Consider the following 12,241-nt stretch of genomic DNA (forward strand, 5'->3'; position numbering starts at 1 on the left):
CTGTGTCCTCAAAAGCCTTTCCTTGATTAACAATCATTAAAACAGTGGATGATTAAGGATTCTTGGCAGTACATGAAAAGCAGTGATGAGTTTAATGCCCTTCTTATTCAAAGTCTGGTCTGTATTTTCTTACTTTTGTGTCAGGTGTAACCACACAACATTGTGCATGTGTTTGAAACTAATGCACCCATTATATTTAAATATTGTTGAAATATAGTTGCTAAGATCATACCTCTAACATATCTGTTTCTCCAAAGTAATTTATCATACCCTTTACTAGGGGTTTAAGAGCTCTTGATATGAAAACACCACAATTCTCACATCAATACGAAGTCTCAAAGTGCTCTTCAGTTGCTGTCTGAATGTCAAATGGTTTGGTGAAGTGAGTTTAAGAAAATATAAAGGTCAGTGAATTTAGCTTGACAGCCAGTTGTGCTTGAGATTTTTATTTTGACATTAGAAAGGATGTATCTCCGTATTGAAAGAGTTTGATAATAAAGGGCTGGCTGGCAACACTCGGACACAAAAGCCCTGAATTTGAAATCATTTCTCTGGCATGTTGGGACCCCAGCCATGGATTAACACATGGATGGTACATGAACTCTGAACTGTACACATTCAAAGGCCAGAATGAACCTCTCTGCACCTTTAAAAATAAACATGTTAACCTACTTCCAGCTCAGCCCAGGAAGAGGAGGAGTCAGAGCTGGAATCCCTGAACAAAAACACTATTCCTACTTCCGTTTGGTCTCTTCCAAACAGATCTCAATCATTAGCCAGACAGGGGAGGCAACGCACATGAATGTCTCGGCCTTTTTGCGGGTGAGATGACATACCTCTTCAACTTGGATCCATTGTGACTACGATCTGACGGTCGAATACCCGCCAATCAAGCGCAACAAAGTTAAGTATTGATCAGCTGCTCAGATAATCAGGCGCTGATATGAAACGGGGTGATTAAAACAAGCCTGGCTTGACTTTTCTTTCTGAGGCCTATAGAACCAACCAGAAAGTTCCCATCAGAGACCCTGTCTCTAACGTCGAGTGAAGCGATTTTCCCCACAGCCTGAAAAGGACAGTGTAGGAGCCGTCATTATTGCACGCTTTCCAGTATGCCGGCCCAGCTTAAGCTACCCACAAAGCAGTTACTAAGCAGCCGCAACATGCCTTTGTTGCACAGTTCAGTCTACACGCGGATGACCGGGACAACTTCACGCCTTAACTCGTCGCCCTAGGACATCTTTTCTTAGGAACGGCACATGTAAGAGGTGGTGCTTGGGCATTGAAACTTAGTTTAGGATGAAATAATCTGAATAATGTTTATTTCACAGCTTTTGGTCTTGTTTGTGTTGAGAAAACTCAGTTACTCAAGTGCTAGCAGGCTATCTGTCCGCTAATAATCCTTTTATCATTGGTATTTTAAAGGTACATGTTTGATTTTAATGAACTCATAGGCTTTCCTTTGTTAGCTGAAGCCGCTAATGGCTAGTGTCAGTCAAGTCAGAGGTTTACACGTGACTCGGTGTCATCTTTTGAGTCCATTGGTGTTCCTCGTCACTAAGTGAGTGCTAGTTATGTGTCAATTGTCCAAAAAGGTTATTAGTTTCCAATCTAGGAAATAATATTTCCCTAAATATCGTACTTGTCGTCTTCCGCTTATCTGGGACCGGGTCGCAGGGGCAGCAACCTCAGCAGAGACACCCAGACGTCCCTCTTCCCTAAATATTATTTTATTAAATGTGATGACTAATTAAACACCATTAATAATTAATCATCCAAATCATTCTTTAAAAAATGATTTTATTAAAGTGATGTTTTATCTGATGTTGCATTGTGATTAGTGGTTGAAGGTATACCAATTATTGTTATTAAGTTAGTTCTAAGACTTACTTAAACCCTTTATCAGGTTTTGCAAGATAATCCTTGGTCCTCAAACATAAATAACATTAGCCACATTTACATACACAGCATTTTACGATCGGATTAAAATGTATTCAGATTCAAAACAAAAACAAAATTAGATTGTACAGTTTATATGGACATAAGTAATCGGAATAAAATGGCCGATCCGACTAAAAATGTGTAATATAAACTTGCCGATTGGAATATTCTGTTAGCATCTAGCCAGAGTGACTAGCCACTCAAGGGGGAAATACATCACGTTGATGCGGGGGGAACATGCGCACTCAGGTCAGTTTGCCTCATTTAGGGCCGTCGCTACCATTGAGGGCACCGAGGCCCGGACCTCAGTAATTTTCTGTTACATATAAAATAAAAAAAATATCAAAACAATATTTTCGAACGGCGTGGTTCTCTGAGTAGCTCCACCAGGTTAGTGTAGGAGGCGCTGCAACTGTGTAAGGCAGCCAAACTCAATGTCTACGAAGAAGAGTGCAGCTTTGCATACCCCACCGCTAAAATAAAGACCAGAAGAAGAAGAGTGCGGCTGACGGTGAGATGTAACAGTGGTAACTTGCTAAAAATATTCTTCTTCCATGTCATTCTTTTCTAAATAACAGTTCACTAGTCGTCACCATTCATAACACTGTTTAAGTTTAGTTGGAATAGTTACCGCCCTTTAAGGGCGTGGTTTGATTTGTGTTGGCACATTGTTTGAGAGCCGCTGTGACAGACTAATGATGTTTCTATTGCAAGAGCTAATGTTGCTGTCCATTAAATTAAGACACAAACTTTTTTTCAAAGTTCAGCTTTGAGGGGAAGAATGTGATGAAAAGACAAAGAAGTGATGAAGGTAAGAGAGGATAAATAGATGGCTGCTGTCCATCCGCTCCTGCCAGGATGCGATGCTGAGACCCATGTCCCTGTGTTGTTCAAAACAAACAAAAACTGACTGGCCTTTAATACATTCACTATAGACTACCACTGACCACAGATAGATGTGTTATTACAGTGATATCCAGGCGAAATTTGACTGCAAAAGAATGCAGTACAAAATTACAGTTTCACTACAAAATTTGTGTATTACTTAATAAAGCAAGCTTTAATTAGGTCCGAGCAGGAAGCCTGCAAGGGCCTGCTCCTAGTGGCGATGTTTGGAATAGAACGGCGGCCTCGTCGGTGGTGTGTAGGCTGCGATGCCAGGCTCCCGCGGTCGCTGCACAGGCCGAACTGTGCTGAGCTCCGAGGGCCTTTAGTGCTGCTTGCAGTTTTAATTATATTTGTGTTCTTTTAGAAAAAGATTGCAGTGAGTCAAATCTAAAATGAATTCAGACATAAAGACAGACTAAGGCAGGTGGATAACTTTAGTCTATTTTTTTTTTATTTGTCAGGAGAGACAGGTGAGAGTGTGAATACAAAGCTAAGAAATATGCTCAAATCTTGTGTTTTGAATGTGTTTGTGATTCAGGGTTGACTGTGTGATTCATGTCATTTCAGTGAGTCATGGTTGTGCTGAGACCCTTTCGCTCAGATGATGTCACTCCCCATGGATTCACACACACAACCATCCACACATACAAATATATGTCGCATTCAAGTCACTTATGTTTTAAATTAATGCTTCCATATTAATTAAGTTTTGGTCTTCATTGTACCTGATGTGCTGGGGATAATGAGTGGTGGACCTCAGTATTTTTTAAAGTCTGGCTACGGCCCTGGCCTCATTCATAACTCGATCCTGTCAACCGTTTACATGCATGCGGATCGGATTGTCAATCGACATAAACCACCCCTCTCGATCGGATTTTCGCAATTTTATTCCGATCCTGCCGAATCCAATCAGATTATTCTGACTGACATGTTTACATGACACATTTTCAGTCCAATCGACCATTTATTCCGATTACTTAAGCCCATGTAAACGTAGCTACTGAATGGTAATGTTGCATGATTTTATCGGTCATGGTTTTTAACCATCTTTGATTACCTTTTTCCTCATATTGTATATAGTTCATTGGTATTTCTTACTCTTTCATTTTGCTTGGTAGTTTTAGTTGAATTGTTCTAGTATGATAGAGTTTCTTAATTGAAATATTTTCAACCTTGAGTTAAATTATTTTTGTTAATAAATTGTGGTTTTTTAAAGAAAATATGTGCTTTTGTTCCATGTGTGTGCAGAATTTTGCTGTTCAGTAATGCCAGAGCTCGTTTCACCCTTTTTCCTATTGTCCTAATACCACCGCTATATTGGGCTGGTATTTTACACTTTTTTTCATTGTGTCTTTCCTGATTTTTTATTTGTGGTTCAAATGTAAAATGCTTTGGCTAATGAACCCTGAAATTAATACTTCTACACTGAAAAGATTTTGATTAATGAAAGCTTTATATTGTGTGTGATAAAACAAAAAGAAGAGCATTTTCAGTGCTGTTTTAGCATTAGGTCCACCTTAGAATCACACAAGCATAAGTACCACAGTATAGGATCCTGGGGTTTATTATAATACACAGATAATAACTTCTTTAACACACAGAGCATAAAATATTCACTTTTATTGTGAAAATAAACAAGAAAATGTGATTTTTCCTATCTACTGCTTGCAGTGGATCTTCCATTTCTGTTTCTCTCTCTGATTAAGGTTTGTCAACAGAAATGACCAGGCTTTCTATCAGCGAGTACTTTAGACCTCTGGTTTGTCTCAAGAGATGCAGTCCAGATCATCCTGACCTAAATTCCGACTAAAGTCACCAAAGTACACAGGCAATGAAATGCTTCTTTTTAATATTTACTAATAAGACCAGATCTTAGGTAAGTTTGGTGAAAGATGCTAAGAAAAATCAAAGGAGACCTCAGAATTTCAATGAATATACTACATTGTCCTCCTTTTTCTAGGCATGGCACTGTATAAATATTACTGTGGCTTTTTTGTATTATCAAGAATTAGGAGCTGGAGGTTGATTATTTTATTGGCTGTCATTATTAATAAATAAATAATAATTATGATAATACATTTTGTTTAAAGCGCATTTCAGAGCACTCAAGGACACTGTACAAATCAAAGAAATTCAGGAAATCAATACATAAATCCTATAATTTTGAGTAAGAACCTCTGAATTAGGACATTCTGACTGTTAAAAGCATGCATGTTACATAAAGATAAACTGATGATTTAAGTGACTGCTTTAAGTGCAGCTTGCTTGTTAAATGTTAAGTGTAATAAAAGAAGAACTAAGTGGAACCGACAGACCTATAAAACGTGTTGCACCCAGTTGTCATTTGGGGCTACAATTAAATTTTATTCACCAGAATTTAAATCTTTGCCCTTCAAAGAGTTAGAAAGGAAATTCTAACCATGGCTCGTCCTGCACTAATGCATTAATAAATCTCCAGCATGAGTTTCAATTTATGCTTTTGCTGGCATATCTTTTAACTTGTTCCTACATTTCTTGTATTTCTCAGAGTAGTGGTTTCCACCATTTCTCTTCATCGCTACTGTTTCTTGCTTGCAAGCCAAGCTGAGCCCCACAATCCTTTGCTACTCACCACCTGCCCCAAAGAAGTGTTCAACCTTTATCTCGCTGTCAAAATAATAAAAGAGGAACATTTTTATTTGTAAAAGGAAAAACACATTGTAGTTGTTGAACAGAAATAACCAAAAGAACATTGTTGGGAGAATTACACAAACAACAGAGTAACTATAAACACAGCGATAGGTAGAGATACGGTCTCATCATTGTAAGATTGTATCTCATATTAGAAAGTATACAGATATAAATGAGAAATACAGAAAAAAAAAACATTAGTGCAGGTCGCGACGCTGGTGGTGTAGGGGTTAAATGTGCAACCATGTGCAGGGGCTATAGCCCTCGATGCAGCTGTCCCAGGTTTGAGTCCCAGAACCGGCAACCTTTGCCAAATTCCCCCCCCCCCCCCCCCCCCCCCTCTATTTGCCCTCTGTCCTGTCTACCTATTGTTGAAAAAATGAAAAATAATTGCCTTTAGTGCTGCAAAAAAAACATTAGTGAAACTGCTTGTCAACAAAACGCGATGCAAACATGATATGTTAACAAACAGTGAAATCATTTAGATCCATCAGATGCAGAGTTCTCAATTAGATTTATTTTCCAAAAAGTTGGCTTCATTTTAGTATAGCTCTCGGTGGAGGAGGACGCTTTTTCTCTGTCTCCCGCACCCCTCCCATATCTGCCCTGCTTCAGCTCTGTCTTGTCTTTCTTTTAGGAGCCTCGTTTTGCATATCTTCCAAATTCTGAGTTATGGATTTGGTCAGCTGGTCTCTCAATGCAATTGATCAAATTTTCTCGACGAGAAGACTGGGTGAAGGAGAGCCCAACTTGTCCGGGCTGGACGTTTTTCTCTGGATACACAGTGGACTCCCGGCAGAAGTGAAGGATTGTGTGTCTGTCGATAATGTCAGTCGAGGATGTGGAAGATATATAATTGGATGTTTGATATCAGGATTTCTGCTTTTTGGAGTCAGCGGTTACCTGGCATATCGAGAAATTCGGAGAATGTCAGCAGCTGTTCTGGCAATTGTGAGGCTGCCTGGCATGTATGATGGGATCTTCAGGGCGATCAGCACTCAGACTGAGATGTTACGTGAGCTGAATCGCAGACTGGATGTGATCCTTACACAGGATCACAGGCAGGTTGTGGTTCCTGGACTCAGGGGTGAAATGGGATAAATCTTGGAGAAAGTTGTTCGCCCGGATCTGGCGAAAGACCAGGAATCTGGCTGTTTGGATTCGCCTTTGAGAAGCACCAGCGAGACTCTCAAGGCTGACGGAAAATTAAGAGTCAGCCTAACCCAAATAATTGTTGTTTTTCTGAATCTGGCTCCCCTGCACGTCCTTGATAGCTGGCTATCTTCAACTTCTCCTGGAAGTTATGTAAATATGACGCTCTGCTCCCTCTGCCCCCTCTCTTCCCTGAGGACATCTGTGGACCTGCTCAGAACTTTGTGGCCGTTTGATGAACATTCCAACGTACCATCAAGGACAATGGCCTCTGTGACAGTGCTTCATGGACTTACTTGCACACACTCACTTGCACACACACACATGCTCAACATAAACATATGCACCCCTCACACCACCTTCACCGTTCCTGGCATGATGTTGTTTTGTAAACTTGTTGCTTCTTTGTGCTGAGGTTTTTTGCAATCTCAAACTGTATCCTGCTAAGGATAAAGTGTGAAATATGATTTTTTTTCCTCTACTTACCTAATGTGGCCTCTTTTCTCATCTAACAAGGGCAGCGCCTGTGAGTGGGCAGCAAAGCCTCGGTGACCAGTCCCCCCCTTGTCTTGTGTCATGATGTATGTTTGGATGGGTTGTACTGGAATTTTAATTTCCCCTCGGGGATCAATAAAGTATCTTTGAATTGAATTGATGAATTGAATACAGGAAAAGCTATCAAAAGGATCTGTTGTGGAAAAGGGATGTGAAAACCCTTTTGTCAGGCCAGACAACGTGTCACCTCAATTAGTACAAAACGCACCTTCTAAATTTTACATCACAGGTCCATATGAAATCCCTCAGCTAATCTGATGAGCCGCAGACTGATGGCTTTTAAAGAGAAAACAAAATATTGGAAATCATTGTCTTCCTGAGTTAGCAATGATGACCTTCTAAGAAAAATTTGCAGCTAGTTAATTAGTTAATTACGCATTTGCTTTGAAACAGTTTGAAATTGCTGCTAAGAATTTTTTGCACCTAAAAATAATCATCCAGAACTTCAAGGCAAGAGATTCAGTTGCAGAGATGACGGCTTCAGGAACTCCAGCATAATTCAGAACTATCTTCTCCAAAGACGTCTAGTGCAGAATCATGTTGCCACAAAAACAGAGCCAGCTTCACACTAACAGCAGGTTGGTGTGAGTGCATCTGCGGCAAATAAATAACTTCGGTTAAACAGAAACATCAAGAACAGATCAAAGATCACAAAATTTAAATTCTGACCCAATGACCTGAAAACCCAAAAAGCATTTTTGCGACATCAAAGATTATTTAAAATTGCAAAAACTGCAAAAAAATTAATTTCCCACTCATATTATAAGGGGTTTAAGGTCTCAAACAGTAGTTTGACATTTTATTTTCATACTTTCCATTATGTGAAATATGGATGCATTATGATCAATGTTGGATCCGAATATGCATAATTTTCAATTGCATGTTTTCTTACATTGACCGACATTAAAAAATTAGAACATTCTGTCTGTGTTTCTCTAACATATTTGGATATATGGATATCTAACATCAGTTTTACAAATAATTAGAAATTTCAGCAATATAAATAAACAATAGATGATTTAGAAAAAAACTTTTTAATTTTTTTGTAAAATACAATGAACATGCAATTACAGATGAGGAATAACTTAGGACATGTTTTGCTATTTAAAATGGGTAAAATCATGCACAGGCAGATTACATGAGGAGCCCATGATTAGAACATCGTTTCTTAGCATTTTGAAGGTTTGTCATGTTTAAACTTGACACATTCAGTTTGGGGTGCTCCTGACTTTTAAAGTGAGGGTTAACACAATGGTGAGATCCAAGCAGCTCTCGGAGGCCTTCAGAAAGAAGATTGTAGCAACTTATTGGTCTGGTAAGAGATTTAAAATGGTCTCAAAAGAATTTGAAATCAACCATTCAACTCTACAGCCTTCAGGCCGAGATTATATTGGACCCAAGTCCAGAACCAATCGCTAATCTAAATACTTTAATTCCTCTACTTTCAGGCTGTTGAATATGGACAATAACAAAAGTTTTTTTTTTTTTTTTTTTTGTTTGGTTTTTTTCAACTATGTTTTTGTTCAATTGATTAATTATTATGGTTGGTGGATGCATGCTAGAGGTGAACATATGGATTGGTATGCTACAAACAAATTGCCCATTGAGATTAATAAAGTTGTCTAAACTGAAAAAGACAATCTACAAGTTATTTGAGATTAAAAACATTTGCCAGCATGCCACGGCTCACTGTCTAAGCAAATTCACCAGACCAGACCAGGCCAGTCCAGTCCCATGACAGCCCATTACAGTCCACCAAGAATTCTACCATATATCAGAGATGGGTGCAAACAACTGGACTCTGCAACATGACAATGACCTAAAACATACCACTAATTCTAACAAGGACTGCATGAGAATTAAGAAATGAAAATTCCTGGACCTCGTCAAAGCCCAGAAAGTAAGCAGTGTATCTTCAGTAAGGAATCACAACATCCCTGTTTGTTGCTACAATATAAGTTTCATCACCTATAACTTACTGCAGAATTCACTGTTGAATTGTTTTAAAATGATAAGCATTCGCTTTGACTTTTGCACACGTTAGAGCTCAAAATCTAGGCATTATCAGGTGAGTAGTTACTATCACACTAAAAGGCTTATATTTGTTTTAAGCTCATGTTTCATACAAGCTAGTTATTATTTATAAAACGGCAAACGTGACAGCAAAGTGTGCTGCCATAAATTTAAAGACTACTTCTGAAAGGTTTGTTGCGCCAATGTAATGGAGTTAATCTGTCGAAATGAAAAAGGCAAGAGCTAAAAATGAACAGGGGTTAACTTCTGTCTGTGTGGGAAATATCCTAAAAGCAGATCCATCCATCGGCAGTGAGAAACTGCCATCACCACACATAAAATACAGTGGAAAAGGCAGTCCACCGTATCCTGCTCAATGTCACACAGTTATAATGCAGAAGACTCTCGTGTATGCACACCCATCACTTCCCAGCACTAACTCTCCTGCTGCTGGAGTCTGATAAGGAATAGTTAGAAGGAAGTTCTACTCCAGATTTAACCATCAAATGTGGTTGATTTTGTGTGTGTAATAGGTAATGTTGTCTGTGTAATTGAAAAGAAGTTGATCCCAATAGTCAAAGACCCAAAAGTTGGACATGTTGATTTGTCATTGCTGTTCAAACTCTGCAAAGTTTGGTGCACTAGTGTTAGCTTTGTTCTGGTTCTGGACACTGTGATGAAATGGTGATTACATCCTGCTTTCAAGATGAGAAATGCTTTATTTTGAAAAAAGACAAGATTTTGGCTACTTATATGGAAAATTAACAATAAAGAATCTCCATTATTTTGTTTCAAGAAAAAAAGCAAAGGTTTCATGGATTATAAAATGTTTTTAAAAAAACATCTAGAATCAGTGTGGAATATTCTGCTGGCTTTCCTTAGATAGAAAAACGTTTTAACCAATTTGAACAATAAACTGAATATGACTGCACTCTTTGATAATTAAGATCAATTGAAATGTGTGTACCTGATTTGAATTTGATTGTATAAACTTTGTAAAGTGCCCTGAAACATGTGTTTTGAATTGGCGGAAAATAATTGAACTGAATTGAATTAAATTGATGTGAGATGTCAACCCTGAAGCTCATCTTCTTGTTACCTGCATTGTATTTAGGATCCCATGCTCCTCAGCTCTAGTGCAAGCTTAACTAATTTAGTTGTAATGTTTTGAGAGGCAACTACAGTTTCCTGTAGTGCAATCTTCAAGATCTTCAACTTCTTTCTGGGAAACAAGCCCCGAAATAAGATTCCCCTGAAAACTCACATTCAAAGAGGAGCTGCTCTGTCCACCTACCTGTCTGGAAACCACATTCCTCTCTTCTGCCCACAGTCCTGTCCAGGGTGTACCCCACCTCTAGACCTGCCTCCTGATCGCTAGCGATTTTAAATAAGTTTCTATGTAGTGCAACTCCTCTCAAGCAGCAATACATATTGATCAAATGGGGGTTTGTTTACATGCATGAACCAGAAATGCCAGAGAAGAATTAGATTTTATGGTTTTTAAAGGATGCCTTATTCAGTATTAGGGGCTGGGTTATTATTTTACGGCTGATCAGTTTATCCATATGGCCTAGGACATTTCTAATAAAAGCACCACAGGATCACATTTGATTTTAAATATTAATGTCCTCATTAGAAAGGTCTTCAAATGTGTGATGATTAATTTAATATTTATCATGGCCCTGCCTGACAGTCGCTGACAGTTTTCTCTAGAGATTTAAATTTGCTTTGACATTTGAAATGTAATGAATGTGTGACGCTGGCCTCATGAAGTCTAATCAAACTGGGCTAAGGTTACACTGTGCTGAGAGTAGGAGTTAAGCCCTCCCCTGGGATGTTTACCACCCCTGGAAGCTCTTGTATAAGTTATTATTGGTTAAGAAATATGGTGGGTGGCCTACCAGTCAGTGCTGAGCGTGTTTCCAATGATTTCTTTACCAGTGTAAGTTACAGATTTATTTAATCATAACATAAATAAATTATTGACGTCACAGGGAGTCCAGCTCCCCTTCCTGGCCTGGGTTAGACTTAACTCATTGTAATTTCTAAATGTGCAGAGAGGTTCATACAGGCATTTGATGGTGTACAGTTAAGTCCGTGTTTTTATCAATGGCTGGAGCCCAACAATTTATTCAAAAAATGTATGCCCAAAGCTTAAAATGGCATATTCAGAGTTATAAAACCATGCACATGCACACCAGCAGGCAAATTCCTCTTCATGAATCACAGCTGCACTTCAGCATTTGCATTCAAGGTTCCGCTTCATGTTCTATAATGTTTATAATTTCAATAACTGTTCTGTGTTACTGTTGTGGTTTTAATAATCTAATTCAGCTCGTGTACGCTGGACAAAAGCGGAAGTGCGAGTAGGTCATTGGCTCAAAGTTCATAACCAAGTAATTTACTTTTTGTTTAAATAAAATTTTAAAATGCGTCAAGCATTAATTTCTAATTTCTGACATTAAATGTAAGAATTTTTAAAAGCGCTTGGCAACTTTGATATACTAAGTTCTCACACAATGTCATAGGGATTGGCTCCACCCACGTACTGACCCCCACCACTGACCTTGTTTTGGCGGTAATTTAAACGTTTTACTACACTTGTACAAGGTAAGTAAGCTAATAATGTTTAGGTTTTAGATAAAACACTGTTTTTTAAAAGTCCAGACTTTAAAAAAATTTTGAAACAAAGATTCTGCAAGGCTTCATTTTGCAGCTATTCCATTCATATTCAGTCATCGATGTTTAGGCACATCAGTAGACTCCACAGAACTAAGACACATTTTTAAAGTTGAACAGATACTTCAATTGAAAATTCACAAGACAAGTAGTAGTAAAAAATTCAACATTTAAAATAAAATAAAAACATACTATAATTACAACACAGCATAAATGGCTTACAGATTTGAGAAAACAATTTAAACCGAGTTTTTGAGTTGTGATAGAATGCTGAAATATCAATGTTTTGTGGCTTTGGGAGATTATATAGGCCAGAATAATATTTTGATTAATGCTAATCAAA

The sequence above is a fragment of the Girardinichthys multiradiatus genome, chromosome 12 (genome assembly GCF_021462225.1).
Source record: "Girardinichthys multiradiatus isolate DD_20200921_A chromosome 12, DD_fGirMul_XY1, whole genome shotgun sequence".
Classification (NCBI taxonomy): domain Eukaryota; kingdom Metazoa; phylum Chordata; class Actinopteri; order Cyprinodontiformes; family Goodeidae; genus Girardinichthys; species Girardinichthys multiradiatus.